The following is a 10,513-nucleotide window of genomic DNA, read 5'->3' on the forward strand; positions in this document are numbered from 1 at the left end:
TTTTACTGGCAAATGTACTTAGTTTTCAATGTCTTTACTAGTTTGATTTGTACCCTTTGCTTGTCAGTTATGACTATTTTTACTGAAGTCATTTTAACCACCTTTCTCTTCATAACAGAGAAAAATGGTGTGCTTTGAAATCAGGAAGATTCTGTGATAAAATGATATGTTGAATAGTATACAGAAAGTTATGACTCATTTACCCTTCCATGAAAGCACTGGTTTGAAGTTTCAGTAGCATCTGAAAAGTTACAGCATCGTCCTTTTATTAATATATCACAGGTAGATCCTGTGGCAGGAACAGCCTGCACCCGTATCCCAGAACCAGCTGTTCCTGCTAAAATTAATGTCTGTAGAATCCTGGCTGGCAGCAGATGATAGAGCCATTAATCAAAAATGGACAAGTTTACCAGGGTTTCAAGGTTTGTGGTACAATTGTAATTTGTTCATCAGAAGCATCCCGAGGAATACAGATGGAAGAAAGAATTAGATAAAATTCACAATGAAACAAAGCCAGCCATTTCTGATAGTAGCCTATTCTTGTACTCTTTCTTACTTACAAAGTCTCTATATCCTTGACATGTAGGCAGTCTTTCCCACCTGTGTACCCTATACAGTATCCATCAGGTAAAGCAATAAGAAACAGCTAGGAATATAAAACAAAATGAACAGGATCTGAAGGAGACGTAGAGGCATCTCTCAGCCTGTGATTGTAAGATGTATGCCTTACTTGAGGTAAGTTAATTGATCAGTCATGCACTTGTGAAAATGAAGTGTAAAGTAGTCCATCTTATTCTGCTTCCAGTCAAGATGGAAAAATGGGAACTATTTTTCCTGAAATAACTCTTTTAATCACTGTAAAAAGTATAAGGAATCAGTTTTTAGTCATCAGGTGTCTTTGAGAGATGGCACATGAAGCTGAGCATTGTAACTGCTCCCATGACTCCCCAAAACAGCTTCCAGGAAGCAGCCCTGTGAGTGGGGACCACAGAGAAGTTGTGAATCTCTTTGAGGAAACTGAGTCAGAACAATGGAAGATGGGACAGAAGCCCTAGAGAACACGGTTGTGTAGAGAAGGATCTCAAAAGTTTGTAGAGTGTCACTATCAAGTTTCTAGCTAAGTACCAAGAAAGACAGGTATGTGTTAAAACTACAGGCAGTCAGAAGCATAGACAACCATCCCTGCCAGCCAGCCAGGGATGAACAGTATAATTCTACAGAGCAGTGGGTAGAGAATTCAAGAAGAGTTTTCCCTCAGAGTTTGACAGATACTAACCTTAAATTAAGTCTGTTCTGGAACTGACTACAGAAACTTAAGAATATGAATAAAAGTCTTTCTATGCAGCTTAAATACATTCCAAAGCAGAGTTCAGTACAATGATATATAAGCAAAAATGAAATGTTATTTTCTCAACCTGTTAAATCAGAGCTGCAAAAATAGCAATACCTAACATCATACCTACTACTGGAAGATTAAATATTTCATTGCAGAGAAAAGAGAAAAGGCAAAAATACTCTTTCTCAGTCAATTCTATTTAACTTGTGTAGGATTTACAAGTTCAAGAAGCAAGACAAGACAAAAATAAATACATAAAAATTATCTAAATTGGAAAAAAAGAATTTATTCTCTGATGTAAGTTTCTGTATGAACTACACACATGCACGAACACACACACACACACATAAATCCTACTAAAATTAAAAAACAAGATTACAAAATTTTCAAAAAAGCACAATATTTTCACTTGTCAAAAATGAATAATAAAATCTTTAAGTAAAAACTTTAAAAAGCATAAAAATACAAGCACTCTAAGATAAACTGACAAAATACACAGCACTTAGGGATGCATCAGGCAAACCTCATGTACAGAAAACTACAAAGAATGCCGAAAATAAAATTTCAAATGATTGAAATAAGCAAAGATATGAGTATACAATTTCCATGGGTTAGGAGATCTATTTATTAGCCTGCCTGTTCTTTCTAATTTATTATTATATTCAAGTAAATGCAACTCAAAATCCTAACACAGTTTTCTGTAAAAATTGGAAAATTGAGAGCAAAGGAAAAAAGCCTAGAACAATAAATGTAGTTTGAAGCAGAAAAATTGCCAGGTTTGTGACATCTGAACTTCAGATTTTTTTGTAAATCTAAAGTACTCAAGGCCACATACTGTCAATGTGGGTGTACACAGAGAGACAATGGAAAGAACAGAAAGTTCAGAAAAGACCCACACATGGATTCTTGATTAAATTTTAAAAGTTACCAAACACAAAAATAAAAGGCTATTTGGAAATATAATCTTGAAATCAGAGCTTTTGAATGCCGCTGAAAAGAATTTCAATGGTCACTATCATTCTAGGAGAGCAGTTTCAAATTTTGTGAAAACAAACTCTACCCAAACTTACTGTTCCTAAGTAATTTAATAGAAATGAAAGTATGCACCTAAAGCAAAGATTGTTTCTGATTGTGTGCATAGAAAACAGCTTCAGTTTACCCTAAATCAGAAAAAAACTTGATAGTCCATCTGGAGGTCAGTGGATAAACAAATGTGGCTTATCCATGCCCAGTAGAATGATATTCTGCAACAAAGGGTCCCAAGCACATGATGACATGAGTAAACCTTAACGAATTACTCTGAGTGAACAAAGACAGAGAGAGGAAGTTTGATCTCCCAATACCAAGATTTAGAAAATGTCAACTCTCTACAGCAGAAGACACACTCAATTGTCTGGGGTAGGCAGTTGAAAAGAGACTAGTGTGGGAATCCTCAGTGGCACTTGGAAAACTTCAAAGAAATAAATGTCTTCACGGGGGTGATTTTGTCAAAGCTGTACACATGTACATCAAAACTTGATAAAAGATATATATTTTAATATGTGCAATTTTATCGTGCATTGGTTTTGTCTCAAATATACGCTTCAAAGAACTTTATATTTTGCCAATGTTTGTATTTTTAAAAAGCATTTCAGGGCCTGGGGTGATGGCTTAGCAAATGAGAGGACTTGCTGCTCTTTCCCCTGAGTGAAGATGGATTCCTGGCACCCACTTGGCAGTTAGAGCCACCGGTAATTCCTGTTCTACGGGATTGGATGCCCTCTTCTGGCCTCCCCAGGCACTGCACACACTTATTGCACAGACATGCATAAAGGCAAAAAAAAAAATCCATACACATAAAAAATAAAAATAAATAGTTTTAAATTTTTCAAAAGTTTGGACTAAATTTTTATTTGTAAAAGAGTTTTAAACTGTTAGAAAATCAAAGGGAAGAGGCAGCATTTGGTGGGGGAAACAAGAATAAAACTTGTTTTGCTCCCCAGTAACCTTCCTAATTTATATAAGTTGAAACCCTCGTTCCATCACATGGTACAAGTATGTGAAATTTCTGCTAATTCTTTATGGAACAATAGTGTGTTCACACTTGGTAAATACTCCTACAAGTCCACACATAGCTTTTACATCCAGTGAAAATTGTCCACATTCAATAAATTATCAGGCAATTGAGTGATTGAGAATCAAAAAAAAAATTCATCATGTTGACACGTCGTTCCACATCTCTTTGTGTGGAAGAATTTATATTTTCGGCCAACAGTAATAGCTCAGTGCTTTTGAGGGGTTATATATTGATTTAAATAATTTGTGTGTACCTTCTCAAACAATTACACTGGTATTTTGCTACTGTTGAAAAATACCTGACATTGTGTTCGTATTAACATATAGAATTTTATGCGGCATACATAGTTTTAGGGAAAATATTTTGATTCATCTAGATGTTTTCATGCATAATAAGTAGAGCTGAGAATCCCTTTTTCACATTTCGGGTTATAAATGAAATCTGTCTAAGGAGTGTCCCCATTCTCACACCATCTTTGTTATGCAGAACACATCTACACCTGTCACATAAACAAAAAGCAGGAGTCCTTTAAAGCAATAGAGAAAGACTAGGGAACATTTCCTTTTTATTTTTGTAATTCTCAGAGTTTTAAATGTGTATTCAATATAGATAGATTTTCAATGTGATGGTAGTAGTTACAATAAATAATGGCAATGGGTCCATTTCAGGCTAAGTAAAATAGATAATCGTGAACATCAAGTGAAAAATCTCTCAGTTTTTTAATGTAAAACAAGATTTTTTTTCAAACTTGCTAGCTTCTGTGGCCATGGAGAACACAAGCCACCCATCTTTGTGTAAGCTGGCATATAATATTGCTTCCTATGGATTTGTTTACCTAGTTAAAAAAAGGAAAGTCCACTGACTTTTGTTTTCACAATAAAGCAATGCTCAAGCAAGATAAGTAGTAACTATACCCTAAGATTCTTAAGAAAATGTCATCAAAATTGCTCTCCAGAACATATTAAACTTTTTCCCCGATCTTGTGTGGTATTCTGCTTTGCTACACCTAATTAGTTGTGCTATGTTAACGGCCTTTCAAAGGAAAATTATGCTATTGCTGATTTTTGTAGCTGAAGTGTATGACTATAATTTAAATCCTGATGCTTTCCTTTCACATATTTCAAAACTTTATAAAAAGATAGTAAATATAGAGGAAATTCCCTTGTCTTGAAAGGAATAATAATAATACGCTAACATTATTGTTTATTTCCCTGACATAACTTTTAATGCAGTCATACAAATTTTACCTAAATAATCCTTAAACAGTATCTTTAACTAGTTATTTAGTGCAAAGGATTTTGAATAAATTATGTTGTTATTATTATTCAATACAAAACTGAACATAAGTGCCATAGGCACTGATCATTCTGGGTTATTACAAGAGCTTGTATCATAAAATTTAATAATTATGGTAAAAGAGGAAAAAATGAAATTACAGGTAAGTGTGCACTTAACATATGGTTTCATTATTAAAATCAACAAGTGACATTGCAATCTATAAACTATAGCATTATCAAAAACTGGAGTATCTAGACCTCATTGTCTTAGACATAAACCATGTTCACTTATGTCTATTGTTAAAGAGAAATTTGGTGTTCTCACTGTGGGGCTCCCATTTCATTGTGTCCAGTAAAAATCAATAGACATTTAAAGGATCTATTCCTAGTCTTTTCAAACTAAGTATTTTAAAATTCTATTATCCCTGCCTTCTGTATTCTTCTTCTTCTCTCTCTCTCTCTTCTTAACCAGTGAGCCACAGTCTAGCCACTGATGAGGTGTCTGAGTTTAATGGCTTCACTTCTTTCTCCTCCCCAGAGTAGTGATTTTATCCTGCAATTGCCTTTTTCCCTCCTGTCAAATCTTCTACAACATAATCCATCAAGCCCTTCTTGAGTCGTCTCTACTTATTTCTCTTCTTCAGGTGTGATGAAATTCCTCTTCTGAGTTAATGTTGAAATACAAGCACAAACAAGCACACACAACAATGCCATATGCATACATGGACATACTAGATTGCACTTTTGGTTGTTTGTTTGTTTAAATATACTCTGTGTAGTGAAAAACAAATGTGTCCAGTCCTGGTATTAAGATACAACGTTATTTTTTAAAGTGTGTATACGTGTGTGTGTGTGTGTGTGTGTGTGTGTGTGTGTGTGTGTGTGTGTGTGTGTATTAAACTTAGGGCTTCTTGCATGCTAGACAAGTGTCCCAGCACTAAGCTGCAATCTATCTCTCTTATTAAAAGGCATGGGATAACATTCTTGGCTACATCATGAAAAGTATTATTTTATCACTGTTTTTGTTTCTTTCAGTTGCTATAAGAGGAATGTAGAATGTTTCCACTTACCTAATTTATTGTGCTTATCTGGGTATCTTTCCTTGCCTTGGCCACTATTCCTACCAAAAAATAAGGAGAGGACACTAAATGGATTGGATAAAAAGTTTCAGGACAATGTCTGTTGGGAAAGTCATTAGTGATGAACAGGGGAAACTGATCCCAAACTGAAGTTTAGTGTGGACTTCATTCATCTCTTTTCCCAGAGGTTCTGTATAATTAGATGTTGGCTATACCTGTTTCCCATTTACTTTAGTGACCGTAAAAACTTAGGAACTTTGACTCAGAGAGAAAATTGCTCTTCACACATCTCCCTTCTTTTAGCATTAAGTGCAATAGAACAATAGGCCTTGAGTTACTCATAGATTTCAGGTCACGTATATCGAGAAACTCTAAAGAGCCATTGATGCACGGCACTCATTCTTTCCTTCACTTTTTGCTCAGTGGGCACAGTTCCCAGAATAAAATTGTGTTTAGTTATTAGGCAGTCTTAATTCAAGATACATATAAATTTGTTTTAAAAATGATTTCAAGGTGAAAATTCTTTCTTGACTGTTTTACCTCTGCACTTAGAATTGCTAAGACTTGATTAACTCCTGTGTGATTTTGTCCACAGGTTCTGTAATTTATTAAAATAAACTTTAAGGGGTCCAAGATAACTCAATGAGTTAATTTGGACAATGGTCTTAGATCTGAACTGCAAAATCACCAATAGTTATGAAACTGGAGCTCTGTCTTTAAATCTCCATAACCAAAGCAAAACAGCTTTGCTACCAAAAAATAGTCTTTCCTCTTTTAATATTGCTTTTCCTAAGTATTTGAACACAAAAATATCAGATTAATATTAATTATAAAGCATTGAGATTGAAGTAAGAAATTGAACAACACCGAAATAAGTGGAAGATATCCAATATCCTGTTTTCTGGGGGCAGAAAGCTTAATATTTTCAAAACTGAACCTGAAGACTCAATGCACTCTCTATCAAAATTATAAACAATAGCTGTTTTCAAAGAAATGGAAAAAAGAAAAGAAATAGTATTCATATGGAGCTGTAAAACACATTGAATAACCAAAGTAAGTTTGAACAAGAAAAATGAGGTACAGGCATCAGAAAACATACTACAAAATGCTAGTACCCAAAACAGGAACCTGCTGCTGTAAGCATAGATGCAGAGACCAAAGGAGAGGGATAGAACTCAGATATAAACTTACATATTCGCTATCACAGCATTGCTGACAAAGATGCCAGTAATGTCCCAGCCAGCGGGATCTTCAGCAGAGACCCTAGAAGGGGAAATGGCGAATGAAAGGGACAAGAGACACAAAGAATTGACAGCAAGACAGTATTCTGATCAAGCTGCAAAATTTTACTTTTCTCAAGTGGGTTTTACAGTAATCAGACCAGGAAACTTTTCTTTGGGAAAAGATCAGGGGACTGTTGAGTTGCCAAGCAACCCAACCAAGCAACCTAACCACAAAACATTGTTACTAATGGTCACTGTAGCAGAAAGATAAGGAAATGTTAAGTTATTTTCTAATAACTCAGGACTTGTCCAGGCATGTCAAAAGTTTCTGGTTAGTGGCTCAATACTGGGCAACAGAAACTTAACTCAGACAGGCAATATGGCATGGCTCTTAAAATTGTCCTCGGCACAGTAACGCATGATGGGGAAAAGAAAACTTATGGAGAGGTAGTGAGGAGAAAAATTGGATATCTACATGAGAATGAAAGTGGATGCACCGTATGTGTAAATCAATGAATTCAAGACTTAAAACAGGTGTAGGCAGTGGTTCAAATCTGCGATCTCAGGACCAAGCAGGCTGAGGCAGGAGGATCACACAATCAAGGCAAAATTGAGCTGCACTGAGATCCCATGAATTTAAAAAGCAAATAACACAAACTAAAGATCTGAACAAAATGACTGAAGAGAAGAAAAAGAGGGACAACACAAGCACTGGTACTGACAGTATGTTGTGTCATGACATTAAAAGAGAAGATGAGCAAGTGGCACTACATCAAACTGAAAAGTTTCTACACAGTAAGGGAAACAATAAACACAATGAAAAGTCACCTTAGAACAGGGAGCCATGTTTAAATCACAATTTGATAATATCTAAAATAAATAAGGAACTTACATAAAGTAACAGGGAAAAAAATAAATGAACCCTGATTTTAAAACATACAAAGGACTAGAATAGATGTTTTTCAAAATGAGCAAACAAATGCCCCGTATATTGAAAGACTGTTCAGTGTTACTTAGCATCAAGGAAAAGGTAAATCTAAATCACACTGAGTTACCGTCTTCCATCTGCCAGCACAGCTATTATCAAAAAGTTGAAAGAAACCATCTAAGATGGTGCAGTGAAAATGAACTCTTGCCCACGGCTGGGGAAAATGTCACTTAGAATGGCTATTTTAGGAGACAGTGTGGCATTTTTTTCCTAGTGGTGATACATCTAGATGGAAGGAATCAGTATCTGATAGTACGATCTCCATCCATGTAAGAACCATGACATTTTTCAAAGTAAACAAGATGTGAAATGCACAAAATGTTCTCCAACAGAGGAACTGCTAATGCCATCTATATTTATATGTGCATATGAGGTGTGCTTTAACTTAAAAAAGCTTAAACACAAATGGATTCAAGAGATGCATTTATATACTTCTATAACAGCAATAATACTAGAAAAAGGGACTGTGAGTTTGGAAGGGATTAATGGGTGGGGAGTGGAAGGAGGTTAAGGAAGGGAAGTAAATGCATTTTAATTAGCATTATATTTACAAAGTAAATTTTACCAACCATGACAATGTAGGCAAACATAGATATTATGCTAAGTGAAGCCAAACATGGAAAGACAAATATTACCTGATCTTACTATATGTGAAGAAAATAAATAAATAAATAAATAAACAAACAAACAAACCTACCAGGACTGTGGTCATCAGGGACTGAAGCAGTGTAAGAAATGGGAAGATGCTGTCTAGAGGTAAAGTATTCTGTCATAAGACAATGTACTCTGGAGACGTAATTGACAGTGGGCGACTATAATTAATAATAATACCTTGTCTGCTTATACTTTGCTAGGCAGGAGAGCTAGAGGATTTGCACCACACATAAAAAAGCAATGTGTGTTGATGGATACATTATCTATGTTAACTATGACAACCATTTCAAAATTTATATCAAAATATTATGAGTACAATGCTGTGTAGCTCTAATATGTAGAACTTTATTAATAAATTATACCTCAACAACAATGTAAAAGATAGTTCTTATAAATTAATGGACAAAGTTAAAACTTTTGAGTTTAGACTTTAATCATATTTTCTATATATCTTATCTACACTCCTCTTGTTATCATTTTTTACATGATACATATAAAATGTAGATATTTTTCTGTACCAGTGAACTTCCATATTTTCCTAAAATACTTTCAGTAAAACTAGAATCAGCTTAAAAAAGAAAGACAGAGAGATGGTAGGGCGAAATTAAGTAACAGATTATTCTGGCAAACTGAAAAATAATTCCAGAGCTACCAAACACTCATGTAATTAGGATATAATCACTTTTAGTTGGTTTATAGAAACTTGATCCTTAAATATTGACTAACCTTGAGTATTAAAGAAAAGATTATGGTGTTGCATTTTAAAATGTGAATTATGGAAGAAAAAGGCAAGTAAGAAAAAACTAAATTCCTTAGCCAGATCCTAAAATAATTATATATGATTAAGTTCAACTATATTCAAATTAGAAACTTGGAGCACATCAGTTAATAAACCAGATTAGAATGAAATAACACAAATACAATGACATAATCTATTGGCTCAAAATCTGTTATGTCTATTGATGTGTGAATTCATGAGAAAGGCATTCATGATCTTCCACGACTTGGACTACCACATAATTTAACTGAGTTCCACACATGACACCAGTTCCTTTCTTTCACTGCACAAGTACTGATGCTGACCATCAGCTAACGTCTCTAAGTCCTGTTGTACTTTAATGTCTTGGCATTAATATAGGCTAATTTATAAAGTAATCATCACTTTCCCTTTCTTTATAAAGTGAAATCTCAGAACAAAAAAGGAAGCTAAAATGTTTTATCAGCAGTGGCTGTGTCCTGTCTTCAGTGTCTGGATTTATTAGTAACTGAAGAATTTGAAGTGCTCAACAGCAACTGAATGCATTTGTTTCATGTTGTGTGTTCATAACACGTTTAGTAATTTCCTAGAAGTACCAGTTTCATCAGTGTCTTCCATCAACTAAAGATGTAAGGACTTTGTAACCAACTTAGCAAAGGAAGTATTTTGTATACAATATGTAGTTAAACCCTGAGCTAAATATCCTTTGATCACAGCTTTTTCGTCTACACGTGCTTTTCCATAACTTACCCTTCACATGACTAGGCAATGACATTTCTAAGTACACAAACTGACTATGCAGTACCCTGCAGTACTTGTTCATCTCCTGAAAGGGGGAAAAATAGTTCCAAGTTATTGGCCAGCCTACAAAATCTTTTATATAATCTTTGTGTTTTTAGGCTTTCCTCTCACATCAAAATATGGATTCTGTACTACCTTTCTCAAAGACCTCCAGATCTCCAGATTCCTTGTAGGTTTTTTCTCCAAGTTTCAATAGATTTCTGTCCTTCTCCCTTCCGTTCATCCCCTACAGATATCGGAACTAAATTTTATCTGTTCATCTCTTTGCTAAGCTTCTAACTTATTTCAAAAGCCTTCTTAAAGATTCCCTTCTTTATGAGGACTCTGAAAAGTCTCCAAGAC

The 10,513-nt window shown here is 34.8% G+C and overlaps 1 long non-coding RNA gene across 1 annotated transcript in view; it reads right to left on the reverse strand.

Moving 5' to 3' along the window:
- The window catches only part of LOC128110488 (uncharacterized), a 35,905-nt gene extending 28,815 nt beyond the window's left edge, over positions 1 to 7,090 (reverse strand). Inside the window, exons 1-2 of the long non-coding RNA XR_008218224.1 lie at positions 6,940 to 7,090; positions 5,740 to 5,789 (exon numbers count right to left, since the gene is read on the reverse strand). This is a non-coding gene — a long non-coding RNA (uncharacterized LOC128110488). The remainder of the gene's footprint in view (positions 1 to 5,739; positions 5,790 to 6,939) is intronic.
- Positions 7,091 to 10,513: the final 3,423 nt, after the last annotated feature.

The sequence above is a fragment of the Peromyscus californicus genome, unplaced genomic scaffold (genome assembly GCF_007827085.1).
Source record: "Peromyscus californicus insignis strain IS unplaced genomic scaffold, ASM782708v3 Scaffold_15__1_contigs__length_86483966, whole genome shotgun sequence".
Lineage (NCBI taxonomy): Eukaryota > Metazoa > Chordata > Mammalia > Rodentia > Cricetidae > Peromyscus > Peromyscus californicus.